Consider the following 14,729-nt stretch of genomic DNA (forward strand, 5'->3'; position numbering starts at 1 on the left):
CAGCATCCCAGGGCCTCGGTTTCTCCATTTGTAACCCGGAAGTGATGGCAGCATCCCAGGGCCTCGGTTTCTCCATTTGTAACCCGGAAGTGATGGCAGCATCCCAGGGCCTCGGTTTCTCCATTTGTAACCCGGAAGTGATGGCAGCATCCCAGGGCCTCGGTTTCTCCATTTGTAACCCGGAAGTGATGGCAGCATCCCAGGGCCTCGGTTTCTCCATTTGTAACCCGGAAGTGATGGCAGCATCCCAGGGCCTCGGTTTCTCCATTTGTAACCCGGAAGTGATGGCAGCATCCCAGGGCCTCGGTTTCTCCATTTGTAACCCGGAAGTGATGGCAGCATCCCAGGGCCTCGGTTTCTCCATTTGTAACCCGGAAGTGATGGCAGCATCCCAGGGCCTCGGTTTCTCCATTTGTAACCCGGAAGTGATGGCAGCATCCCAGGGCCTCGGTTTCTCCATTTGTAACCCGGAAGTGATGGCAGCATCCCAGGGCCTCGGTTTCTCCATTTGTAACCCAGAATTGATGACAGCATCCCAGGGCCTCGGTTTCTCCATTTGTAACCCGGAAGTGATGGCAGCATCAACTTCATCAGGTGGGTGGATTGGAGACAATGTGTGTAACGTGTTTAACAAAATGCTTAGTACCTACTATATGCTCAGTAAATTAGCTTCTGCATTATAATCCTAGGGCTGCTGTTACAGAGAACCAGGGGGTTGAACACAACGGAAATTTGTTCTCTCACAATTCTGGAGGCCAGGAGTCCAACGTCAAGGTATCAGCAAGGCTGGCTCCTTCTGGGGGCTGTAAGAGAAAATCCATTCCACGCAACTCAGGAATCCTCCATGCTCCTTGGCTTATGGCAGCAAAACTCCAGTCTGACTCTTGGCCTAGTGGCTCCTCTCTTGTGTGTTCTTATAGCTCTGTACCCCTTTCCTCTCATAAGGGTGCCAGTCGCTGAATTTAGGACCCACCCTGATCCATTATGATGTCAACTGACCTAATTACATTTGCGTTTCTACATAAGCCCACATTCTGAGGTTCTGGGGAGGCATGAATTTTGGGAGGGACACTATCCCACCCAGAACAGCTTCTGTTATTTAGTGTGTGTGTCCTCAGTGCTTTGTAGACTTGACTTGATTCCCTCCTCCTAGCCATATTATGAGGATGGGACAATGGCTACCTTGCCTCAGATGAGGAGGCGAGGCACAGAGACTTGGAACCTCTCAGGATACATGATCATCTTTGCCCTTGCTTGGAATTCATCTGGTTTTCAAAGAGGGGGGCTGCAGCAGAGGCCCCCAACCTGACTTTTCTCTCCAAACGGCAGTACCTGCATGACAACGAACAAGGAGAAGCTGGGCTCCAGAGCGCCATGTGTTCACAGGCTCCACAGCGAGAAGAAATGTCCTGGTTTAAACTGGACATTGATCAGACCTGCTGGGAGGGCGAGCGGGAGGCAGAAAGGCACAGCTGCTTCCAAGTTTCTGTTGGCAGAGAGGGTAGAGCTGACCCCTCCCAGTGAAACTGCAAGAGCAGAGACAGGGCCAGCCCGGTACCCCAGCCCCGCTCACAGCTCTAGGCCGACGCTTCTCAGCGGAAAGAGCTCTATCTCTCTCAGAAGTTTCAGTAATCTTATCCTAACCTGGCACAGAACCTCACCCTTCCTGGGAACACAGGAATGTTTCCTACTTGACGTCAATAAAATCCAACTCCTTAAGGTTTCTCCTGGGATCCAAGGGGTGGAGTTCATTCTACACCATTCTGAGGACAAAGTCAGAGGAATTTGCTGGGTCTTCTACGGCTCGGAATAAGTCCACCAGGCATCTATCTCTACCTTATCCAGAAGACAATCGTTTATTTGCACAAGTGCACAGCGGCCGACACCGCCAGCACTAACCACATTGGATTCTCGGTCCACTCTCATTGAAGGCTCCAGCCCTCATTCAAGGCTGGTCTGTTCCCGTAGGCCTTCTGATGAGTGCCACATTTTGTTCCTCTAACTTGGGTGAAGCCCCCTCAAATGCCAGTTTCAAAGAGCCTTTGCTACAAAGGCAGGTGCTGGAGCCCCAAATCCAAAGGCTCTGACTCAGTAGGTCCAGGTTGGGGTCCCAGGACTGTAATACAGGTGTTCCTGGCACCACACTTGGCCAAATGCTGGGTAGCTTGGCAGAAAGCTCCAGAAACAATCTAGAGCTTTATATCATCACTCAAAAGTAAAGATTTGTAGGAAAGATCTAAACCAGTGCCTTTCCAAGTTCCCAGCTTCTTCATCCAAGCTGCTGGTTGAGGGGAAGGTGATTTTAGATTTTAGGGCATCGATTTATATAGTTTGAAAATTATTCCCCTCTGGTTAGATCAAAGGAAAATTCTTCATCTGGCGCTAAGAGTCTTTAGCACCTCCTGACACTTCTAAGCTCCCTTTTGAACAAAGAGAGAGAGGCCTCAGGCTTGAAGCCATCAGCAGGCAGCAGTATCTGGCTGGAATTTAGCAATGTTCACTTGTGGTCAAGGTATTTATTTCTGTAGTTACCTTTCATTAATGGCAAGGAACACCAACTTCCATTTAGGATAATGATATCAAGTTTCCTTTTAGTTAAATGTCTCATTAGAAAAATGAGGTGATTCACAGAAAAAGAAAAATAGGGACTTGAATTATAGTACAGGTGCTGGGTCAGGACAAAATGATGGTGGCGGTTCAGAAATTACTGATTTTTGGGAAATGCTAGTCTAGTCGATGCTTAGCATTTGGGGTTGAGAAAATTAAGGCCTTGAGAGCGGAAGGGACTCGTCTGAGCTCACACAATATCAGGTGGTGGTCTTTGCTGTCACCCACAGTCACCCACCATGGAGCTCTGCAGAGCCGCCACTTGTGAACCAGGGGATCTGAGTTCACAGGGGAAGTGTGAGTCTCAAGGCACCAACATCTTTAAAACAGATAAAAATAAAGCGGCAAGAGTGACCTCACCCCAGCATGTGGTGGCCGCTGAGAGCAGAGGGCTGTAAAAATTAATTGCCCTCTATTTGTGACCTGCTGTAGCAGGCGGGCCTCCTTCGAGGGGGTCACCCGAGAGGCGGCGGGCAATGGAAACATTCTTTGGGCCTGACACAGTGGTTCAACAGTGACCTCACCCCAACAACTGAAGACTTGTTATTCAAAACTTAATTTTATTTTGTTTCTAAGTGCTTAGGAGCTGGGGCTAAGGCAACTTTTGTCATCAAAAGGAAGGCCCAGATCTTGGAAAGGAGCAGAGCATCCTGAGTGTCTGCCGAGCGCCGACTTTGCAGCCGCAGGTTCAAGTTCTTCCCTAATCCCGGCAGATCTGCCTTCTCAGTCCTGTTGGTCTCCATGTGTGGTTCGCGCGATCTCTGGGCTTTGCTGCTGTGAAGCCATGGGGAGGTGGAGTTTTAAGAGTGGTGTTCTCCGTGGGAAGAGCGCTTTCTTTTTCGAACATTTCAGTAATCTCATCCCAACCTGGCACAGAACCTCACCCTTCCTGGGGACACAGGAATGTTTGCTACTTGATGTCAATAAAATGCAACTCCTTAACGCCTCTCCTGGGGTCCATTCATAGGGTGGGGTTCCTCTCTCGGTTCCCCCATTCAAGGCTGCTCTGTTCCTGCAGGTCTTTGTTCTGTTTCTCTAACTTGAGCCAAGTTCCCTCAAACGCTAGTTTCAAAGAGCCTTTGTTACAAAGGCGAGTGCTAGTGCCCCAAATCCAAAGGCTCTGACTCAGTAGGTCCAGGGTGGGATTCCAGGACCACGATACAAGTGGTTTGGGCACCACACTTGGCCAAATGCTATGAGATCTTCATACAAGACATGTATTGAAAGAGGGCTCTAAGGAGAAGCTGGAAAGGCAGTGAGAGCAGAAAGGGGCTGGGCAACGATTGGTCTCAGCTGGAGTCTAGCACAGTCCCATGGGGAGCCCTGGAACAAGAATGATGCCACGGAGTTGAAACTGTGTTAGGTGCGAGGCAAAGCATTCAAACCCCATGCCAGTCAGTCATCAGCTATACGATGCCTGTGGGTTGGGCAAGGAGGACCTTCTCAGTCATGGACACTTTTCCAGAGAAGGCAGCAGCAGCGTCTTTAGAAGCATTCGTACTCTGGTAAACCAGCTCTCAGGGGTCACAGGAGGAAGAGTGCTGATTTATAGCTTTTGCCAATGTCTGTAGTGTCAATACTTCCTCTATGCCCATTGCAAAGCTACCAATGGTTTAACAATGGGTTCACAAATTTCCTGAATATTTAACAACGAATTCTCTCAAGCCCGGAGGAGCTGGCTCAAGCACACTCTACATTAGCAGTCAACTCTCAAGACAGCTGGAGGAAGCGAAGGTTCCTGGAAAGAAGACTGTGACAGGGCCTACAGCGCCTCTTGGGCCTGGGTGATGGCAGGTGCTTTCTAACCAAGATTCCTGCTTCCTCTCTCACCCATTGTCTTTCCTTGTCCCATGAACAGGAGCATCTTTTGCAGACACAACTCTAATATGCCACCCCTGGATTAAAACCTTTCACAGGCCCTCCATCACCTTAGGGATAAAGTCCCCTCCTCACTTTGGCCCTCAAAGCTCTGCCCCTTGAACCCCTGTTGACCACCTCTTTCCATTCGCTTTCTCGTGGACTTTCTGCTCCGACTACCCTGACTCCTCCCGTCCTTGAAGTTTTGATCTCTCTCATGACCAGATATCCAGGCCGCTTCACATGCAGCCCTTTTGGCCAGAGACACAATGGTGGCCCTTGCCCCATCCGCTCAGCCCACCTCACTTCAACACAGAATTGGTGGAACATCTACTTTGCATCTGTCTCATTTGTGAGCAGGGAATTCAGAACCGGCTGTGTGAGCTTGGGCCAGTGCACCCCATCTCTGGGCTAAGTTTGCAGTCTGTCTTCCACCCTGGACTGGTTTCTCCTTGAAGGTAAAGACTTTGTGTGGCTTCATTACTCCTCAAAATCCAACACCTAGTACAGGGCTTTATTATGGAGAAATGAACAAATTGGTCAGTCTACCAAATGCATCATGAATGTCTTGAGTGGTCAAGGCTGCTGCCTGGTAGTGAATGTCTCCAAGAAGAGCCCCTCAGAAGAGTCTCCCTGTGCCCTGCAGCCTCACACTGAGGACTTGAGAGTGAAGTCATGGTGCTAAGAGCTGGCCCCAGCTCAGCCCCAAGTGTGCCAGCTGCTTCTTAGATGTGACTCAATTTACTCCTCACGACAGACCTGGGTAGGAGATCAAAGCACTGCCCCATTTTAGAGACAAGGAAATTGAAGAGGCTCAAGGGGTTAAATAAATTGCTCAGGGCCAAGTGGTTACTCAGTAACAACTGTTCTACAATGGACTTTTTCACCAACAGCATTTCCTTCTACCACACAGAGCTATCATAGAGCAGTGCCTCATCATTTTATCTGCTGCTCTGTATCCCCCAGCATGGATGCACTTTCCTCTGTTTAAATGTCCCCGTTTGCTGAGCATTTGCATGGTTTTCCTTTGCTTTTCTTTGCCTGTGATCTTTGCATGCCTGTGTGAGTAGCGCTATATTGGCTGGAAGAGGAAGACACAGATAAGAGTGAAGTTCACATCTTGAGTGATTTTGCAGCTAAACTTATGGGCAGTGAAGAATTCACACTGTCCAGAGAGAGTTTGGCCTTTGTCCCCGGCTCTTGGGAGGTGGCCTCTAAGCCCTTGGAATGTCCTGTCTGATAAAAGTGTCTTTGTTTACCTGGGAGATCTTAGGCCACACAAGATTGTCTATGCCAACAGTACGATTTATGGTGGGGGTCTTGGGTCACCCAGTACCAACCTGACCTTTGGAAGGACTGGAGGCCAAAGGCCAGCCACATAGGCAGTCATGCATGTCTGTGTGCCTGAACCCCAATAAAAACTCTGGGTATAGAGGCTCACACGAGCTTCTCTGGCTGGCAGCTCTCCATGTGTGTGGTCATACATCATTGCCAGAAAAAGTGAGTGCTGTCTGGGACTTAGGAGAGGACAACTAGAATTTTTATGCTTGGAACTTCCCTGGGCTCTGCTCCATGTGTTTTTCCCAATGACTAGTTTTAATCTAAATTATTTTGTGTAACAAACTGTGACAGAGTACAGTGGCTTTCAGTGAGTCCTGTGAATCCTTTAAGCAAATTATGAACCCTGAGGATAGGCTTGGGGACCCCAATTTTGTAATCCGTCACAGTTGTCTTGGGGATCCTTACTCTGCAATTTCCATTTCAACAATGCCTCCGCCAGGACTGGCCCTAGAAAGAAGATGCCAAGAGGCCTCCCACTGCATCTTGCCCATGGCTAGATCTCTTGGTCCCAGCACTCAGTAGACATCCAGTCAATACTTGTTGAATCTACACATTCAACAATGGCAGTCTCCGACCATCAGAAAGCCTGAGCTGTTAATGTTATTATCCCTATTTTAAGAGACCAAGGAATCAGGAGTTCAGGGAGGAAGCACCCGGGGAAATTGTATGGGTTGGGGCCAAGCCCGGGGTTGCTTGACTTTTCAAAGTTGGACTCCATGGAGAGCAGTCCTGGCCCATGATGATGCTATCTCTTCCATGCATGCATCTGGCCTCAAAGAAAGGAAGATGGTGAGGACAGGGGGAGAGAGAGAGATGTTGGGGGCGAGAGAGAGAGACCTTTGTGAGTATGAAAGGGAAAACCAGATGAGAGGAGATAACTGCTTCAATGCCATGCTTTTTATTATAGAAATCTGCACTTAGAGGTTGAAGAAAAGATTTTTTTTTTTTTTGGTTGTTATTTGCTTAAGAGAATTGGAGAACTGAGAGCTGTCTGGGTGGATGATTAATGGGAAAAAAATTACATTTCAATGAGGTCTCTCCTCCTGAAGGGTGACTCTCATCAAAGGGATGTATAGAGTGGATGTCAGGTTCATTTCCTCATTTCCGTCTCAGCTGGGGCTGAAAGAGACGCTCTTAAGGGGGAATCGGGTAGAAAAATTGCAGTTTAAGTCCAAGAGCCTTCTTATTAAAAATAACATGGCTAACGTCTACAGAACACTTGCTAGGGCCAGGTGCTGTGCCGAGCATGCAGTTTGCAGTATCACGTACATAGAACAGCCGCATGAATTACGTGCCAAGAGCATCCCCGTTTCACAGATGGACAAAATGGGGCACAGGGAGCTTCAGCAGTTGGACCAGGGTCCCAGGGCTTGGAACATGACTGAGAACAGATCTGCCTGGCTCCTTGGTCACGGCTCTTCCATCCAGATTCGTTTAAGGGCTGACCCTGACTCTGACAGGGATAACCATGAGCCCAGGGTCCACAGATCTGGTTTTAAGAAGAGGATTGAAAGAGCCCGTACCTATAAGCAGGCTCCATCGCTGTCTGTCCAGCCCACTGGGATGTGGGCACCTAGCTCTTCTCCATCATAGGGCACAGTCTCCTCCTGGGTGTCTCCTTTCCCGTGCACGTGGGCTGTGATTTTGTAATGGGGAGGAAATGGAGGAGACTCTTCCTGCTGCTTTGGGGCTCAGGAATGCAGAGTTGGGGGAAGGCTCTTCTCTCTGTCTCTACTTTTACTCAGCCCTGTCCCAGCACCTCAAGGATATCAGAGGCAGGGCCATCAGCAGGAACACTGTGCTCATCACAGGCCACTGTTTAACATCACTGTCCCCAGCAGAGGAGGCCAGAGAGATGTGGGTTCTGTGGCAAGTGCTCGGACAGACTGGCTGGGGACTCTTCCAAGGCCCCTCAGCATTAATGAGGGTGGGGCTTCTGCTGATACCAGGCCTGAGGCTGTGAGCCTGGAAACATGGAGCCTCTTCCAATTTCCTTGTATGATGTCCTTGGCCATGGGTTTCCTAAGCCTCTCCTCTATCCTGTTTATATTGCCAACTGCACCAGCTCTTAGGTAGACAGAGCTGCAACACAAAGTTCTTTTTCTCTGCTCATCTCTCTTCCCTCACCCCATTCTTGTCAACTCCTGCTCCAAGGGGTTCCCCAATGCAGCACATGGAGAGGACGTGCTGGTTGCAGGGCCGCTAAGATGCTCTGCTGGAGGCCACTTTTGACCAGCACAAGAGGGTAAAGACAGCCAAGGTCCCCTCTCCTTCACCTCTGGTGACTCCAGGACGGTTCTCCTGGGGAGAATTATGGCAGAACACAGATCAGGGTTTGTCTTATAATCCTGTAAATATTTACAAATGTGCTAGACTTTGGAGTTAGAGCAGTGAACAGAGCATCATAATTCCTGTCCTCATGGAGCTGATGATAAATGGATAGATGGATGGATGGATGGATGGATGGATGGATGGATGAATGGATGGATGCATGGGTGGATAAATGGGGGTGAGTGGGCGGGTGGTTGGATGGATAGATGATTGGATGGATGGATTGATGGATGAATCGGTGGGTGAATGAATGGATAAATAGATGGGTGTGTGAATGGGTGGATGGACAGACTAAACCTCAGCTCTTCAGTAGTGTGTGATCTTGGACAAATTGGATAACATCTCTGTGTCTTAGTGTTCTCATCTGTTAAATGGTGATGACAACAGTATCAATTTCAGAAGTTTTTTTCTTAAGATAAAATGAACAAACATATAAAGTGCTTAGAATAGGGTCTGCACAAGGTAAGTGCTACATGAATTGGATTATGTTAGTGGAAAAGGCAGACATTAACCAAAATTTTTGTTAGAAGTTGTAACATTATAACTAGTCAGAGCCACAAAGGAGAGGCATGAGAACATTTAACAGGGTTTGGGGAGCGGTGGGTGGAGAGTGAGGGCCGGGCTGACCTAGGCAGGGAGGGAAGGAAAAGGTGAGGTGAGCAGTAGGTTCATGAGGGGCCTGGGCAAGGAGGGGTGAGCACAGCATTTCAGGCTCAGGGAACTGCACGTTCAAAGGCCCTGTGGAAGAATAAAGAGCACAAGGTCTGAGAGGTGGTCACACGACTGAAGCTCAGGGACAGGTGGCATGAAGTGGGCAGGGGCTGAGAGATCAGCAGAAGCTGGACCCTGCAGGGGCTTCACCTTCCCAAGAGCAGTGCGGGCCAGGAAGGGAGGGAGGTTGGGAGTCATATCTATGTTTCAAGAAGCTTGATAGTATCTAACAAGCCCAAGGGTCAGCTCATGCCCCGTGAAGCCTCAGGCTGGCCATCTGCAGACAATGCTGGTGGACACCAAGGCTCTGCAGAGCTGGAGGTGCCAGGCCCCCAGAGGTGGGTTGAAGGGTACCCAGGAGGCAGAACCAGAGCCCCACTCTCACTCCAAACAGAGCAGGCCTTTAAACATATTTCATCTGGTACATATGTTGGGGCTTTGACAGAAGATGTCACTCAAGAGGTCTCCACAGCCAAATAAAAGGGGAAGAAAAAGAAATAAAAGAAAACCATTTCTAAGCCAACCCCTTTGTTATGCAGGTGGGGAAACCAAGGCCCTGTGTGCCCTACAGATACACAGTTCATGGCTGAGCCGAGCCCTGGACCCCCTCCCTGCACTGCGCTGTGCTTTCCTGGAGTAGTATTAATATATTTCCTGAATGCCAGAAAATATTTCTGTTGCCTTAACAAATTAGCACAGACTTAGCTCAGCAACACCAACTTACCCTCCTACAGTTCCATGGGTGGGAAGTGCTCAGTGGGTCTCCTCACTGGGCTGTAATCGGCAGGGGCACAGGGCTGTGTTCCTTCTGGAAGCTCCAGAGGAGGATGGGTTTCTATTCCGCTGTTGGTGGACTTCACTTCCTAGGAGTTGTGGGATTGAGGTCCCCCTTCCTGGCTGGCTGTCTTGGCCGGGGACCTCTCTGCAGCCTGCACATGACCTCCGCTCAGGGCCAGCATCGGGACATGGAATTCTGCTCATGCTACATGGTCGCAACCCTTCTTAGGAGCTGGTGTCACTCTCACTGTGGCTGCCAGAGTGTCTCTACTTTAGAAAAATAATTTTAATTGTGGTAAAATACGCATAACATAAAAGTTCCCACCCTAACTATTTCTGAGTGTGTAGTTTGGTGCATTAAGTACACTCACATTGCTGTGGAGCCATCACCACCATTCATCTTCTGAGCTTTTTCAATTTCCCAAACTGAAACCCCGTCCGCCGTAAACATTCACTCCCCATTCCCTTGTTTTCTGGTCCCTGGAAACTACCATGCTATTTTCTGTCTCTATGAATTACCATAGGGGTTTCATATGAGTGGAATCAGACAGTATTTGTCCTTCTGAGACTGGCTGATTCCACTTAATATCATGTCTTCAAGGTTCACCCATGCTGTAGCCTGTGTCAGCATTCCCTTCCTTTTTAAGGCTGTGTAATATTCCATTGTTTGGGTGCACCACATTGTGTATTCATTCATCCATCATTGGACACTTGGGGTGCTTCTGCCTTTTGGCTATTGTGAATGACGCTGCTGTAAACATGCATGCACAGGTGTCTGTTCAAGTCCCTGCTTCATTCTTTGGGGCATACACCCAGAAGTGGAATTGCTGGATCACATGATAATTTTGTTTTTAATTTTTTGAGAAACCACCATACTGTTTTTCATTTTATATTCTCACCAACAATGCACAAAGTTTCCAATTTCTCCACATTCTCATCAACTCTAGTCTTATTTTTCTTTCTTTCTTTCTTTCTTTTTTAATAGTAGCCATCCTAATGAGTGTGTTTGGGGAGGGGGTATCTCATTGTGGTTTTGATTTGCATTTCCCTAATGATGAGTGATGTTGACACTCAAGTAACTAGATTGTGCCCACTTAGATACCCAGCTAATCCAGGGTAATCTGCCCATCTGTAAATCTTATTTAATCACGTCTGCAAAGTCTCTTTGCCATGTAAGGTGACATATCCACAGGTTCTGGGGGTTGAGGCATGGACATTTTGGAGACCATTATTCTGCCTCCCACACCTGAGTAGCTAAAAATGAAGCTGGAGGGCTTCTTGGGGGAGCCTGTCCCCTTCTCTCTTCTCAGACCAGGTTTTGGGGGGAGCATTCCAGGACTGTGAGGACCCGCACACTTTCACAAAAATGTACTTGCTTCCAGGTGTCTTGTTTCCTTGCCCAAGTCTCCAAAGATAAAGCACCTGAGGGCCCCCGTCACTCACCCCCTCTCCGTCTGTCCGTCCTGTCAGCAAATGTTGACTGGGTGGCTCCTCCAGGTCAGGTGTCATGCAGGCCTGATATAGATGGACCATCCATCTACCATCCATCCATCCATCCATCCCATTCATTCATATGTTCTTCCATCCATCCACCCATTCTTCCATCCATATATCCATTCATCCTTCCATCCATCCATCATCCATTTATCCATCTATTAATCCATTTATCCATCCACTATTCATCCATCTATCCACTATCCATCCATCCATCCAGTCCCCCGTCCATCTATCCATCCATCCATCCATCCATCCATCCATCCATCCATCCATCCAACCATCCGTCCATCTGTGCAGGGCACAGAAGTGGGCCAAGTCTTGGGTGGGACTCAGACGTGAGCTGCAGCGTCCCACCATCAAAATGAGGTTGCAAGTGTATTAAGAACAGTGAAGGGAGACAATGGGGCACACCCACTCTGGGCTTGGAAGTTCAGGTAAGGCCTCACTGAGGAAATGATATTTAGTCTAAAGCAGGAAAGGAGAGTTTCCAGGCAGAGGGAGCAGAGTATGCAAAGGCCCTGCAGTTGGAAAGGGCTCAGGATCTGTGAGATGGCGAAGGTGGCTGGGTATAGTGAGCAGGAGGTTGGAGTAGTCAGTGGTTCTGTTTCCCATTCCAGAAACTTCTCTGGTATAAAGTACTCTCAATAGGGGATTGTTTTCCCTTCTGCAAAAATAACAGAAATACCACACGTAGGCGTTGTTGTGGGACCCATTACTCAACTGTAGTTGGAGGGACAGCACAACATCTTAGTAAGAAACGCAGCCATCAGATTACTACTCCAGTGGGAAAGATTCAACACACAGCATCCATGAGACAAGAGTTAACGTGTGGGTGACCCACGGGAATCAGGGGGTGTGGGGGAACCTCTTTCCCTCTCTTCCTGACCTGCTCTCCTGCCTCCCCTGCCTCCCTGCCCTCTGAAGATCTTCATTTGGAGTTGACTCACAAACAGATGAATCTTTTACAACCCCCATTTCCTCTGCTCCAGGCGGCCGGCACGACGAAATGGCATCTCCCCACAGTGAAAGCCAAGCCAAACAGATTAATTTTAGATGCATCTGCTGTAGATTAAACATTTGGAAAAGCCATTTTATAAATATTTTTTTTCCACAACCACATCCCCATATGGCCGCGAGCTCCGGCCTCATTCTGAATGCTGCTGGGGGCCTTACCCATATGTATTTAATGTTCACTCCAGGCTCAAGACTTCTGTTCCCGGCCTCCAGGGAGCATTCCAGAGCATGTTTTAATCTACTTTTGGGGAACGCATCAGACTCCTCTGGGCAAACAAAGCATGGGGAGCCTTCCTGGAGGTGGGATGGGGTTTGGGGAGGGAGAGTGTAGGGTAACCCCTTCTTGGTCCTCTCTCTCCAGATGGCTGACCCTCAGCCCTCTGTCTCTGCTCTGCACCGATCTAGGCCCTAGAAGTTCCAGGAAATGGGATCCTTGTCTTTCTAGAGCTCCCTGTCCGGCAGAAAAAAATCCCCCTTCAGGTCAGCCTTGGCTCCCTTGAGCCACCAGACTCCATGGACAGTCAGCAAGACCTGTGGGTTCTGCCTCATTGGTGCCTTCTGGGTCTGTCTCCACTGCCCGTTTCCATCGCCCCCAGCCCATGGTTCATGCCTGGACTATCATTGACCTCCTAGCTGAGGATCACTTGTCCACTCACTCGCCCCGATCCAGCTACCCCCAGCAGCCTAAAGGCTCACATCTCTTCCCGGTCTAAAACCCAACACCAATGGAGAATAGTCACCCACTTCCACCCCACCCTCTGCTGTGAAGGCTACATGCCTCAAGATGGTTGTCCAGGCCCCACAAGGCCCCATGCCTGCTGCTTCTCCTTTGGCTTGATTTTCTTTGATTTTGGAAATTACAGATTCAGAGGAACTCTCAAAAATAGTGCAGACAGGTCTGATGTGCCCTTTAAGTCCACAGCAGGAAGTAGAGTTCACTAGCAGGTGTCACCATGAGGGGCCTGGCAGGGGGAGGGCCTGTGAATCCACAGTGATTGTATGACATCCAGTGATTTCTCTGGGGCCACAGGATCCCAGTTTCTTCTGAATATAAGAGGCAACACGGGTCCAAATTTAACTTGACCTTTGCCTACCGTGTGGACCAGATGCTTCCCATTCCCACCCCGGCCCTTGCACTCAGTGTCTGTTCTTGCCTCACACAAAATCAGTGGACTTTTCCTTATTCAATTCCATGTTCCAATTTCTCATTCATGAGGCTGGTATGTGAAGCCTGCTGTTTTGGAATTCCAGCTCTGCACTAGGTAGGTAAATATGGGTACGGAGTGAAGGACTGCGAGGTGGGGACAGCTGGTCCAAAGGCCCTGAGGTAACAACAAGCTTCATGTGTCCAAGTGACAGGCAAAAGCCCAACGTAGCAGGAGGGAGGAAAAACAGGGGAGGATGAGTTGCTTGGTCCATTAAAACAAGGGCTCCCAGCCCTAGAAACAATACCAGGTTAAGTCTTTGCTGCACTGGCTCTGTCTTGACTTCTGCTACACACTGAGTGTGGTGTCCTAGGCAAGTTTCTTAGGCCCTAAAATCTGTTTGGAATGATGAATGTTACCCAAATGTCTAGATTCATGTCCTGTTCTGCTGCCCTCAAAAACTTCAGGGTCTCATATGGGCTTTGCCCAGGTAGGGCTTGATGGTTGTAAGCAACAGAAACTGATACTGGCCACTGGAAGCAAAGAGCACATTTGCTGGGAGGGCATAGGGAGGACTCAGGATAAGCAAGGGAGGCTGGAGAACCTGCTTGGAATAAACCAGCTCTGGGGCAGAACAAAGTAATCATGGTAGCTGGGAGTAATGACAGACTCGCTGGAACTGCTTCTCTTAGCATCTAATAATTTCATCATTCAATTGAAGAGTCAAAGTCCTAGAAGAAAGAGCACTGTGCCCACCTGGGCTAAGTATTCTCCAGCCTCGCCCCAACCCTCACCCATTCTCTGTCTGTCTCCACCCTATCCTGAGCCCTGGGAAGATGGCCTTTAAAAACTGCATCCATGATGTCCCTTGTCCTCTGACTTCTGATTAGGCTTGACCAAAATGAGCACTTGCAGCCAGGAGAATGAGAGGAGAGACAGGAGGTTATGTGTCCTTCTCCCCAGGTTGTCATGGCCTGCCCTCCAATGGCCACAGTTCCTATGGTGGTCGGGGACAAGGGGACCCAATCCTGGATCCAGCTCCTGCTGGGCTTCAGTGAGGCAGTTTCTGGCCTTTGCTGGCTATTGCTGGTCTTAGCTGCATTCCCTGCTGGATGGTCCTCTGTCCCTGCTTGCATCTCTGTACATGTTATGTCAAGCACTTCAGTTTTCTCTTGAGGCAAAGCTCACCTGTTCCTTCCCAGGGCCATGACTGGAACACCTCTTGGCTGGCCAGGGTGATGACTGGACCAGTCCACAGAGTCTGGGTAGAAACACATCAGTTACCCTGCAGGAGGGGCGAGAGAGCTGGGATACTGACATGCTAACTCCTGGCATTCATTGGTTGGGCATTGCTTTTCCTGGGCACCTTCAGCTTGCCTCATGTGTGGGTACAACAGGCATGAGCAGCCACTGAGGGCTCTCAGGCAAAGACACTCAGGGGCCGCCACT

The 14,729-nt window shown here is 49.2% G+C and overlaps 1 pseudogene; it reads left to right on the forward strand.

The window, feature by feature from the left end:
- Nucleotides 1-1,336: 1,336 nt before the first annotated feature.
- Nucleotides 1,337-2,072, forward strand: LOC108515256 (uncharacterized; annotated as a pseudogene).
- Nucleotides 2,073-14,729: the final 12,657 nt, after the last annotated feature.

The sequence above is a fragment of the Rhinopithecus bieti genome, unplaced genomic scaffold, assembly GCF_001698545.2.
Source record: "Rhinopithecus bieti isolate Rb0 unplaced genomic scaffold, ASM169854v2 scaffold_33652, whole genome shotgun sequence".
NCBI classification, from domain to species: Eukaryota; Metazoa; Chordata; class Mammalia; order Primates; family Cercopithecidae; genus Rhinopithecus; species Rhinopithecus bieti.